The sequence below is a fragment of the Capsicum annuum genome, chromosome 3 (assembly GCF_002878395.1).
Source record: "Capsicum annuum cultivar UCD-10X-F1 chromosome 3, UCD10Xv1.1, whole genome shotgun sequence".
Lineage (NCBI taxonomy): Eukaryota > Viridiplantae > Streptophyta > Magnoliopsida > Solanales > Solanaceae > Capsicum > Capsicum annuum.
Window position 1 is genome coordinate 232395650 of NC_061113.1, and position 11201 is coordinate 232406850.

The following is an 11201-nucleotide window of genomic DNA, read 5'->3' on the forward strand; positions in this document are numbered from 1 at the left end:
TGATGATTTTACTTAGTTCAACTTCCAGCGACTGTTTCTCCTAGGATATAAAGATTCATGTGTCCTACTATATATCAAATTGAAGCCCTTCAAGTCTTCTTTCCAATGCCACCAATCATTCGTCAATACCGAGTCTGGAGTTAAAAGTTATGAGTGTTTGAATAAGTCACTATTAAGGTTGTACGATGGGACATGCGTCACCCACTTAAGACCTATGCAATAGGCTGTGTGTCGCACACCTTGGCCTATGCCATGGCCTGTGCGCCATATGGGTAAGGCAAAGGGGCGTAGATGTTCTATTTTTGTGTTACTTTAAGGGCAATAAGGTCCTTTCACATCCCATAACCGTCCCTAAACACTTATAGATGAAATTAAAGTCCTTATACACGTTTTATCACTCACTAAATCCCTAAATAATCTTCCCTAAATCAAAAGGGGATAAACTACCTATGGTTAAGGAATTGAAGCTTTGAGGGTCCAATTTCTCTATGTTCTCTTCAATTTCTCTCCGTCAAAAGATACATGGGGATATCCTAAATATCTTGGGCATAGGTGTTACTATTTTAACAAGCTTTAAAGTTATATAAGTAGGTATATGTAGTGAGTGTTTGGGAAATTATTTTAAGAGCATGCACCGTGAATCAAATTTGATGAAAGTACGTAATTGTCATGGGTTTTCCATAAACTTGATTTATAATCTCGTGCAAATGTGATTTGAATTCGAAAAGTGATTTATGAATGTGAATTGTGAAATTCTCTTTCCCCGTGATGAAATTTATGGACTTTGCATGGCATGAATTGCGAATTATTTTTGAGAGCATGACTTAAGAGACCCTTTATGATCATGAGATTTATGTATAACCAATGTTGGGTCTAGTTTTTAAGTGACGACAAATTGTTGAGTCATAAATGTCTCTTTAACCATTATGTATGTGTTGAATAAATGGATTGGCCACCATGCATTATTTTCTTGTAAAGAGAACGGGTTTGCATAAGTTTCATATGATTTTGATAATAATAACCCTCGTGTGATTTGATAAATATTTGGTGGTCATTTACATATTTTGAATGAGAAGTGCTATGGAATTGATATGATGTGAATGTCTTGCAATTCTGGGTATGACAATACCCTTTTGTGATATGCCCTTAACAAAATGAGAAAGATTTGTTTATAAGCATGAAGTATATGTTTTTAAGAGGATAAAACTGTGCTTAAAGAGAGTTAGATGGTTACCCAAAAAAGGCTTGAGTTCAGATAAGTCTTAGCCTGAAATTGTGTTTTGCCGATGTGGGACCTATGATATGTTATCCTACATGGGAGGATAACTAGGACATCTCATATGGGGGGATTCCTACAGTATGCTCACATGGGGTATTACCAATTTTATGCACTCCAAACCTTGCGAAAAACTTGGATTGAGGGATTGGCCGTCGAGTCAAGGGCGAATTCCATATAGCCCATTGGATTGTAGAAATATAGGGTGCTCCATCTAGTTCAGAAGTAAAATAAAGAGTTGAGTCATGATTACAAGAAAATGTTTTGAAGATCATCAAATTATGCCCATGTGTTTTCATTTACTTTATCTTAAATTGTTTTTTGAAATGCTCTCACCTACGTTACATAAAATATATGTTATTTTTGGATTGTTCTATGTACCAGTACTTTTGTGTATTGACCACATATATTTCAGGTTCTGCAGTATAGTCCCATGGTCCATCATATTAGTATACCACTTGGTATATGACAGAAATGGGTGAGCTATCCATCTTTCGGAAGACATTTACTTGTATGTTAAGACTTTTAGTATATGGTCCAGTCGGGGGTTTGTTCCGGTCTAGATAGTTAGTTTTCATTAGAGGCTTCGTATACGAGAGTTATGTATTGTATTGTCATAATTTTCTTGACACAGTTTGTATTATAATGAATCTCCATTGAATATTATTATATCTTTTGCACGTTGATTTATGTATGGATTATGCTTATGATTACAGGCTACGGGGCATCTCGAGCCTTGATGGTTCAGGATATCCGTCGCACCCAGGGCCTCGGCTCGAGTCAGGACAAAATAGCTCCGCACACCTCAATATCTCATAATCTAATGCTCCCCAGCCTTGTTGGGAGCACCAGTGCGATTTTGGCCCAATTCACGCTCAGACCCCGAGCACACCCCCGAAATCGTGGACAATAGCACACCGATTTGGTCCAAACGCCCCCGCCCATCTCAATGACCCACACCCTCCCACTTTCCAACCTGTTTGGGAGCACCAGGTCGATTTTTGGCCTATTTCACACTTGGACTCGGGGCACACCCTAGCAACCATGGGTAATAGCACACCAATTTGGCCTGAAAATAGTTTGTTCATGCTGTTTTGCCCATTTGACCACCCAAATATCCCTGCACATCCAAATGGCCCATATTGTTTCATTCCTCAGCTTTCTTAGAAGATCCAGGTTGATTTTTGGACCATTTCACACCCAGACCCCGAGCGTACCCCCGAAACTGTGGGTTATAACACATCAATTTAGCTCTAAAATGGCTCGTTTACGCCTTTCTCCTGTTTGACCACCCCAATGGCCCATACTACCCCACTCCCCAGCCTGTCTGAGAGCACCATGTCAATTTTCAGCCCATTTCACGCCCGTACCCTGGGCACACCCCCAGAACCGTGGGCTATAACACATATTTGGCTTGAAAATAGCCCGTTCATGATGTTTCGCCCATTAGACCATTCAAATAGACCCACCAACCCCAATGGCCCACACTCTCTCGCTATCCAGCCTGCCTGGGGGCACCAGGTCAATTTATGGCCAATTTCACACTAAGACCCTAGGCACACCAATGGAATTGTGGGCTATAGCACACCGATTTAGCCGAAAAATGGCCCATTCGTGCTATTTTGCCTCTTTGACCACACAAATAGACCTGCCCATCCCAATATCCCACACTCCCCGACTCTCCAGCATGCCTGGGAGCACTAATACATCATCAGTTTGACGACTTGTTAGCACCTTTTAAGCCTAAATTATCATGTTTTTCCATTTATTTGATGGTGCTCTCGTACTTAATGCTCATTTATGTAGGTAAAATTAAAAAGAGAAGATTAGATAAGTCATGCAAGTTATTCAAGTCATCAAGAGGTCAAATGGAAGAAAAAGAAACATTTGTTTTGCATCCGCTTTGGATCCGCTCAAGCAGGTCAAGAAAAGAGTGGTAGTTTTGTAATTTCCATCAAATGTAGAGGGGTTTTAAAGGAGGCTTTAGCCCCATTTTTCAGACCTAATTTTCTGTATTGGGAGCAGGCTCCCTTGTAGTATTTTTCAGCTTCTCTCTTCCTTTTTATCATCTATCATTCTACACTTCACCTTCCATCTCTATCTTAGGATTTTTGTATTTTTTTGGAGCTTGGAGCAAGACTTGTACTAATTTTGAGATAACAAGACATTAGAGTAACTTTTAAGTGTAGATCTGGCTTCACTCATTGAAGATTCATTGGATCCTGAATATGGTTTTCACTCTCTTTATTTTCTTATGAATAACTTTGATGGAAATATTGGTTTATTTTTATTTATTATCATTATGAGTTGCTAGATCTACCTCTTGAAATTATGTTAGAATAGGTTGCAATTGTGTGGGGATTGTGATATTTTTGTGCAGACTTAGTTTGTTGATGATGAGTTCTATCATTGCTTGATTAAATAGGTTGGGATTTATGGGTGAAAACCCCAAACACCCCAAATGGGTTAGATGGGTGAAAATCTCAAGCTCTTGAAAGCTCAATGCCATCTTCGAAAGAAGGGTTTTAGGTGAAGTTTAAGAATCTATGTCATCCTTGAGAGAGGGATGTGGATACCAAAGTAATGGTAGACAATGATGTGTGTAGTTTGTGAATCTATCACTATCTTAGACGTAAGGGTGGTTGCGAAGTTAACTATGCCATGTGTTTCATCCTAGAAATAGGGATTCCTAATTGAGGTATTGGGTGGTTTTGATTGACACATTTGTTAGGTGCTTGAAAGAGCCAATGAGTGAAATCTTTGTGGTTTTGTCGAAAGACTAGTCTCAAGAAATGTAGACCTAGCCTACTATATCATCATAATTAGAATTTGCATCAAACTGTTATGTTCCTATGCACATCTTGTCCCTAGGAAAGCATAGTCCCAAGATCCGTTTTAATTGATTACGCTCTAATTGTTCTTAGTCTCAAATTAGTCCCTTAGAAGCCCAAGAATTGCATTTGCAGTCTACACGATTTAAAAACCCCATTTTATCTTTTCATATCATTTGTTTGAATTTAACTTGTAGCTATAATTTCAAATTAGTTTAAGCCCCACTCACATTGTTCCTCGTGGATTCGACCCCGACTCCAAAGTTGGGTAAATATATTGATGACGACCGTCTTGCACTAAATTGACGTGTAAGTTGAGCGTTATAAAAATAGCATGTTTCCAGGGAACAATTTGGCTTATTCAATTAGTTTGAAATTTTAGCTTACTTACTTGAATTCAAACTTGTAAATATTTGTTTTGTGATTTTCTTTTGTTTGTTGTGTTCGGTAGATTTTTATTTTCATTTGCTAGTTACTATGTCATCTTGGGATGAATATGATTTTGGTGGTTGGAAATCTTACTTTGATAGTCCATGTCTATATTGTGACGGATCCCACTTTTGGCGAGATTGTAGATATGTCCTCGGAAAGAGATGTGTGCACCATCTCGCTCCTATAGGGAGTATGATTGTTCTTTATGTGGTGGTCGAGATGGACATTGAAGCGATTGTCCAAATGCCCCATACCCCCGTTATGCTAACCCAATTGCTAGTTCTTCTTATGATTTTGATAGGTCTAATGGTCAAGAAAAGGAAGAACGAAGCACCGAAAAGAGTGATGTTGAAGCAATACTTCAACTAATCTTGAATCATTTGGAGTCAATGGGGGATAACATACGTGATATGCATCAAGACATGAGGGCATGTAATGAGGAAAGAAAGGGGATATGAGAGATGGGTATGAAGGTCAATCATTCAAACACCACAACCATGCACACTTTTATAAATGAGCCTGATATTGAAGAACCCTCGGTGATTTCCCAACCAACCGAACCAACCATGAGGGATGATACCAAGATTGAGGAAAGGGTGCTAGAGTCAAAAGAAGAAACCAAACATATCTCTTATGAAGAGTTTAGCCCAATTCGGGGTGAAGATGTCGAGAAGGATGCAACTCCAAAATTAGGGAGAAGACCTCACTCGAACCACTTTTCAACATTATGTTTGGCGGATGTGATAAAAGTCGAACCCCAAGGAAAATACCTACATTTTGGAGTATGTCATTTCAAAAGATCAAAATTAAGCTCTTCACTTGAAGACCAATAAATGCAAAATTTGGTGTGTAACAAGTGAATTTTTAATGCTTTTGTCAATACCCAACGAGCCTATTAAAAAGTTTGATGTGAAATTGGGCAAATGGTTCAAGTCTTAGAAGTGGCGTGATAGGAAATTTATCATCATGCTATCATGTTTGCCTAATGCACCTAAAAGATGTAATGATCAAAAGATGGGCCGACGATTCAAATCGTCTAAGTGGAGAGATAAAGGATGACTTAATAGTGTCGTGCGACGACTATAACTACGGCGCTTCTTGGGAGGCAACACAAGATTTATTTTTGATGTTTTTAATATTTTTAATGTTAATTCTAGCTTAAATTTTGATTGATGCAGGTGATATTACAAGATTTGGGGTGCGAGAAGTGAGATTCGGGAGCTCAAAATTTTCTTAGTATTCAACTTATAAACGTTAAACTCTTCGGAGAATATGGCATGTCCTATCAAGTTTGGGTTACTTTAACTCTTAAAGGTTTGGAGATGGAGATTGTGAAGATTCTTGAAGTTTTTTGCAAACATCGAATTCTCCTGTAACAACTTTCTAGGAGAGATACCAGAGGTACCAAAGGGGTTGGTGACTGAATATGTTTGCCATTGAATAAAGGCAATATTTATATAGCAAAAACAAGTCCTCCAAGTGTTCATGAAGCTTATCTGGATCAATTTCAAAAGGATTTTACTACATCTCTTAGCATGACATGTGAAGAGATGGTAGATTTTGGGAGTTTAGTTCTTACTTTCATATGTAAAATTGATGAAGATGATGGATGTGATTTTTGGGAGTTGCTTGGGATCACAACGAATGACATGGTCATTGAAGTAACTATCAATCACAGAGCAAGGTCAAGAAGCTGCACACACAGCCCTGGAATGCGCTGGAACTGCTCCAGCAGTCCAGGCGCAAATCGAACGCACTCCAGGCGCAAATTGGAGCCAAATTCAGGTAAGTTTCTACCTGGAAATGCCATGGAAGTGCTGCAGCATTCCAGGCGCAGTTCTGTCGCAGAAGTGAAGCAAAAAGTTGGTCAGTTTCTGGTTTGAACTGTGCTGGAAATGCTGCAGCATTCCAGGCGCAGTTCTGGCGCATTTTGGCGCATTTGGGACGCAAAACAGCCGAGTATTACTGCTCCAATGTGCGCTGGAAATGCTTCAGCATTCCAGTCGCACATCCAACTCATTCCAGACACACAAAATATTTTTTCTCTTGGTCAAACTTTGTGGGCTGACCCCACACATCAGCCTAAGACAATTTTAAACACTCAAAATGAAACCAAAAGCAGCAACATTCTCAATTTCTCATAACAATTAATGTCAAACGTCTCCTCTCTCTCTCAACTTTAAAATTCCCTCTTTCTTGAACATCAATTGCTAAGCAACAAGTGAAAGAATTATTTTGGACTTGATCTTCATCTTTCTCCTCTATTAATTCAACAAAGGTATGTTCTTTCTTGGTTTCACTTTTAAAGCTCCCTTAAAGAATGAACATAAAGATTCATACCTCTTAAATAATTGGCCATTTAAAGTGATTTTTGTGGGCTTATTGTGGTGATTGATACTTGTTGGAATGATTAAATTGTCATTGGTGCCTTGTTTCACTATTTTAACTCATGACTCTCTTGAATGAAACTAGTACACCATGTGTTCGATAAAATGCCCACTAAACCTCTCTTACTTATCTTGTGTGGTGATTGGCTCAAGTATGATACTATGAGCATCTTGAATATGTTTGGCGATGGTTAGTGAAATGATCTTGTTCTCTTGTGCTTCAATTCTCATTATCCAAGTTCATCCTTAGCATGCCTACCATACATTTGTTAAAATGACAATAAGAGAGGAATGTGTTGTACATTTGTAATGGCCAATGTGATTTCCCTAAAGACATAATGTGGTCATTATCTATGCATCATGTTGAGTCCAATTGAACGTAAAAATGAAATATTTGGTAGGTATGGGTTGAAGGGGTTTGTTGATAAATGTGGCATCCATGGTTCTTGTGGTCACTATGCCTAACCGGCAAACATGAATGTTTGCCTTGCCCTATGATAGATTGGATGCCATCATTCTTAAGGGTATTGGTCATTCTTGCTTCCAATTGAGGTTATGGAACACGAATGTTTGCCTTGCCCTATGATAGATTGGATGCCATCATTCTTAAGGGTATTGGTCATTCTTGTTTCCAATGGAGGTTATGGATGCCCTATGAGCTAGTTTTGAGAAATGTGAAGAATGTGAGACAATGTCGTGCCTAAATGATTAAGTGTTGTAATAAATGAAACCCATGGACTCTAGTGATGAGTTACCTTGCATCCTATTTTCTTTTCTTAACTTTATTTTCTTTCTTAACTTACAAAATTCCAAAAACTTGTTTTACATTTTGTCTTTTGTTTTGGTTTTGTTTTGTTTCTTTCTAATAGGTATGTCTTCAAGGAAAAACTTGCCACAAAAAACTATTCAGGGATGATGATTCACCCTTCATAGCTGACTCGATGAGAGGAGCCCAGTCTGACGAGGCTCCTATTGAGACAGTACGGTCATTCACCGACAGGGATCCGAGCGCCTAGCGCTCCACAGGGAGTCTCTACCCTCCTCTACTTTCTTTTATTTTCGCATTGGGGACAATGCAATGTCTTTGGTGGGGGTGGGACACTTTTATGTGATCGGCACTTACTGTCTCATTTTATGATATATGGTTTGATAGATTGTGGAGATATATTCTATTTTATTATGTTGATGTTTATGTACTATAGTCGATGTTTTAGTACGGTTATGGCATTTAATTAATTAGTTGCATTGCTCTTGTCGCCCCCGTATATATGTGTCCAATAAACTCTAAGGGTTTTCTTCGAAACTCGATTCTTTCCTAAGGAGCAAAATTTTTATTTTTATTTCAATCTTTTATTTTTATTTTTAATATAGTTTCTTTGTCGAACCGGGTGATAATTCACCCATGATGGATTACAAGGTGACATCTTTAGGTGAAATATCTAGACATTTTGATTAACTAGGAAGAAGCAAAAATTCAAAAATGCTTTCACAATGTCATTGGCAAGGAATAAATTATTTTCGGAGAAAAATCAAAATTATAGTTTTAAGATCAAGGATGTTTTGAGTTTTCTTTTGAGTGAGACCATTAAACTCAATTTTTAGCTCTTTCTTTACAAGGATGAGTCGTTGACTCGGAGTAACTTATGAAGCTCAAATTGCTCAAATTGGTTGGGAGACTAACTTTTTGCCCTATGAGTACGATGCCATGAGTGGTGAGATTTTTGAATAATTATTGTGCATATGTATAGTCTAGAACTTGCCCCGAGTGTATTCAAAGCGAAATTCTAGACGAGCTTGGGTTGGAGGATGATCCGAGGCCATTTTTGACCCGTCACATCGCCAAATTCCCACCTTAACATGGTTCCATAGTTAACCCGTTTGAACCTTTTTGCCCATCATTCTTTCTTACTGTAACGATAACCATACTAAAACACCTAAATCCCTTTGAAAATATCTCTTTTGGCACTTAACCTCCTTTGATGCATTGCATGATTCTAAATAACTTATTTTAGGCAAAAGCCTAAGTTTGGGGGGTTGTGTCGTTGGGAGAAAATGATCAAAAAGAAGACACGAAAGGTGTATGTAAGGTTTCATGTACTTAAAAGACAAGAGATGTGTTTGATGATAAAGTTGTATAGCCTAGCCCATAGAATGTGAAGAAAAAAATGAGACAAATGGGGGGCTAAGAAGAGTTCAAAGTTTGAATTTCTCTTGAAGAAGTCAAAGAAAGAAAGAAAATGGTGGCTCTGAATTGTTTGGTAAATATTGATCAAAAAGGTTGGGAAAATGGAAAATGATTTAAAGAAGAGTAAGGTGGATAATTTGAAAATTTTGGGGTAGGAAGGGGTTGAGAAATTGCATTGAAGAATGTATTTTAGTCACTTGATCCATATGTATTCCTTCCCGCACCTTAAACCTTCATCTTGACCCGCAAGACCTTGGTGATTCCAAACTAAGTCTACATTAGTGGCGAAAAACACAAAGGGCAAGCCTATGATTCTATTCGATGTACTTGAATTTCTTTATGAGAGTGAGAGTAAATTCTTTCTTCATTTAAGCTTCTTTTAAGACTTGAAATGTCTTTTGTGTGTGGAGCAAACTCTTGCATGTGAGAGGTATCGATACTTTTGGGTAGAAAGTGAATTTTACTATCGATTTGGGTAAATGAGTGAAGTAAGTTGCATTGTGAGGATTGAGACAATCTTTGGTGATTTTGTGTCTTATCTTAAGATGCTTGGTGATTTAGAAGTTCATTTGATACAAACTTGCATCCTTACTTTATAAATATGTGATTATTGAAAATTTTTGGTTTACTTGATGTCATGACGTGTGGAAAGTGTTGTAGAGCTTTGTTAGCTTATTCCTTTTGTATAGTTTTCCTCTGGGTGGAATTGAGTGAAAATGCCTTATCTCATTGAATTCTTCTTGGTTGCTTAAGGACAAGCAGTAGTTTAAGTTTGGGGGGTTGATAAGTCATCAATTTGACGACTTATTAGCACCTTTTATGCCTAAATTATCATGTTTTTCCATTTAGGTGCTCTCGTACTTAATGCTCATTTATGTAGGTATAATTAAAAAGAGAAGATTGGATAAGTCATGCAAGTTATTCAAGTCATCAAGAGGTCAAATGGAAGAAAAAGAAACATCCGCTTTGGATCCGCTCAAGTAGGTCAAGAAATGAGTGGTAGTTTTGTAATTTCCATCAAATGTAGAGGGGTTTAAAAGCAGGCTTTAGCCCTATTTTTCAGACCTAATTTTCTGTATTGGGAGCAGCCTCCCTTGCAGTATTTTTCAGCTTCTCTCTTCCCTTTTATCATCTATTATTCTACACTTCACCTTCCATCTTTAGCTTAGGATTTTTGTAATTTTTTGGAGCTTGGAGCAAGACTTGTACTAATTTTGAGCTAAGAAGACATTAGAGTAACTTATAAGTGTAGATCTGGGTTCACCCATTGAAGATTCATTGGATCCTGAAGTGTGGTTTGCACTCTCTTTATTTTCTTATGAATAACTTTGATGGAAATATTGGTTTATTTGTATTTATTATCATTATGAGTTGCTAGATCTATCTCTTGGAATTATGTTAGAATAGGTTGCAATTGTGTGGGGGTTGTGATGTATTTGTGCAGACTTATTTTGTTGATGATGAGTTCTATCATTGATTGATTAAATAGGTTGGGATTTGTGGGTGAAAGCCCCAAACACCCCAAATAGGTTTGATGGGTGAAAATCCCAAGCTCTTGAAAGTTCAATGTCATCTTCGAAAGAAGGGTTTTGGGTGAAATTTAGGAATCCATGTCATCCTCGAAAGAGGGATGTGGATACCAAAGTAATGGTAGACAATGATGTATAAAGTTTGTGAATCTATCACTATCTTAGACGTAAGGGTGGTTGTGAAGTTAACTATGCCATGTGCTTCATACTAGAAATACGGATTCCCAATTGAGCTATTGGGTGGTTTTGATTGACACATTTGTTAGGTGCTATAAAGAGACAATGAGTAAAATCTTTGTGATTTTGTCGAAAGACTAGTCTCAAGGAATTTAGACCTAGCCTACTATATCATCATAATTAGAATTTGCATCAAATTGTCATGTTCCCATGCCCATCTTGTCCCTAGGAAAGCATAGTTCCAATATCCATTTTAATTGATTACGCTCTAATTGTTCTTAGTCTCGAATTAGTCCTTAGAAGCCAAAGAATTGCATTTGCAGTCGACACGATTTAAAACCCCCATTTTATCTTTTCATATCATTTGTTTAAATTTAACTTGTA

General features: G+C 37.7%; 1 long non-coding RNA gene across 1 annotated transcript; it reads left to right on the top strand.

Moving 5' to 3' along the window:
- The first annotated feature begins 6437 nt into the window (after nt 1-6437).
- On the top strand, nt 6438-10449 carry LOC107863046. Its single transcript, XR_007053701.1, has 2 exons — nt 6438-6817; nt 7796-10449. It is a non-coding gene; the product is annotated as an uncharacterized LOC107863046 (long non-coding RNA).
- The last annotated feature ends 752 nt before the right edge of the window (nt 10450-11201 follow it).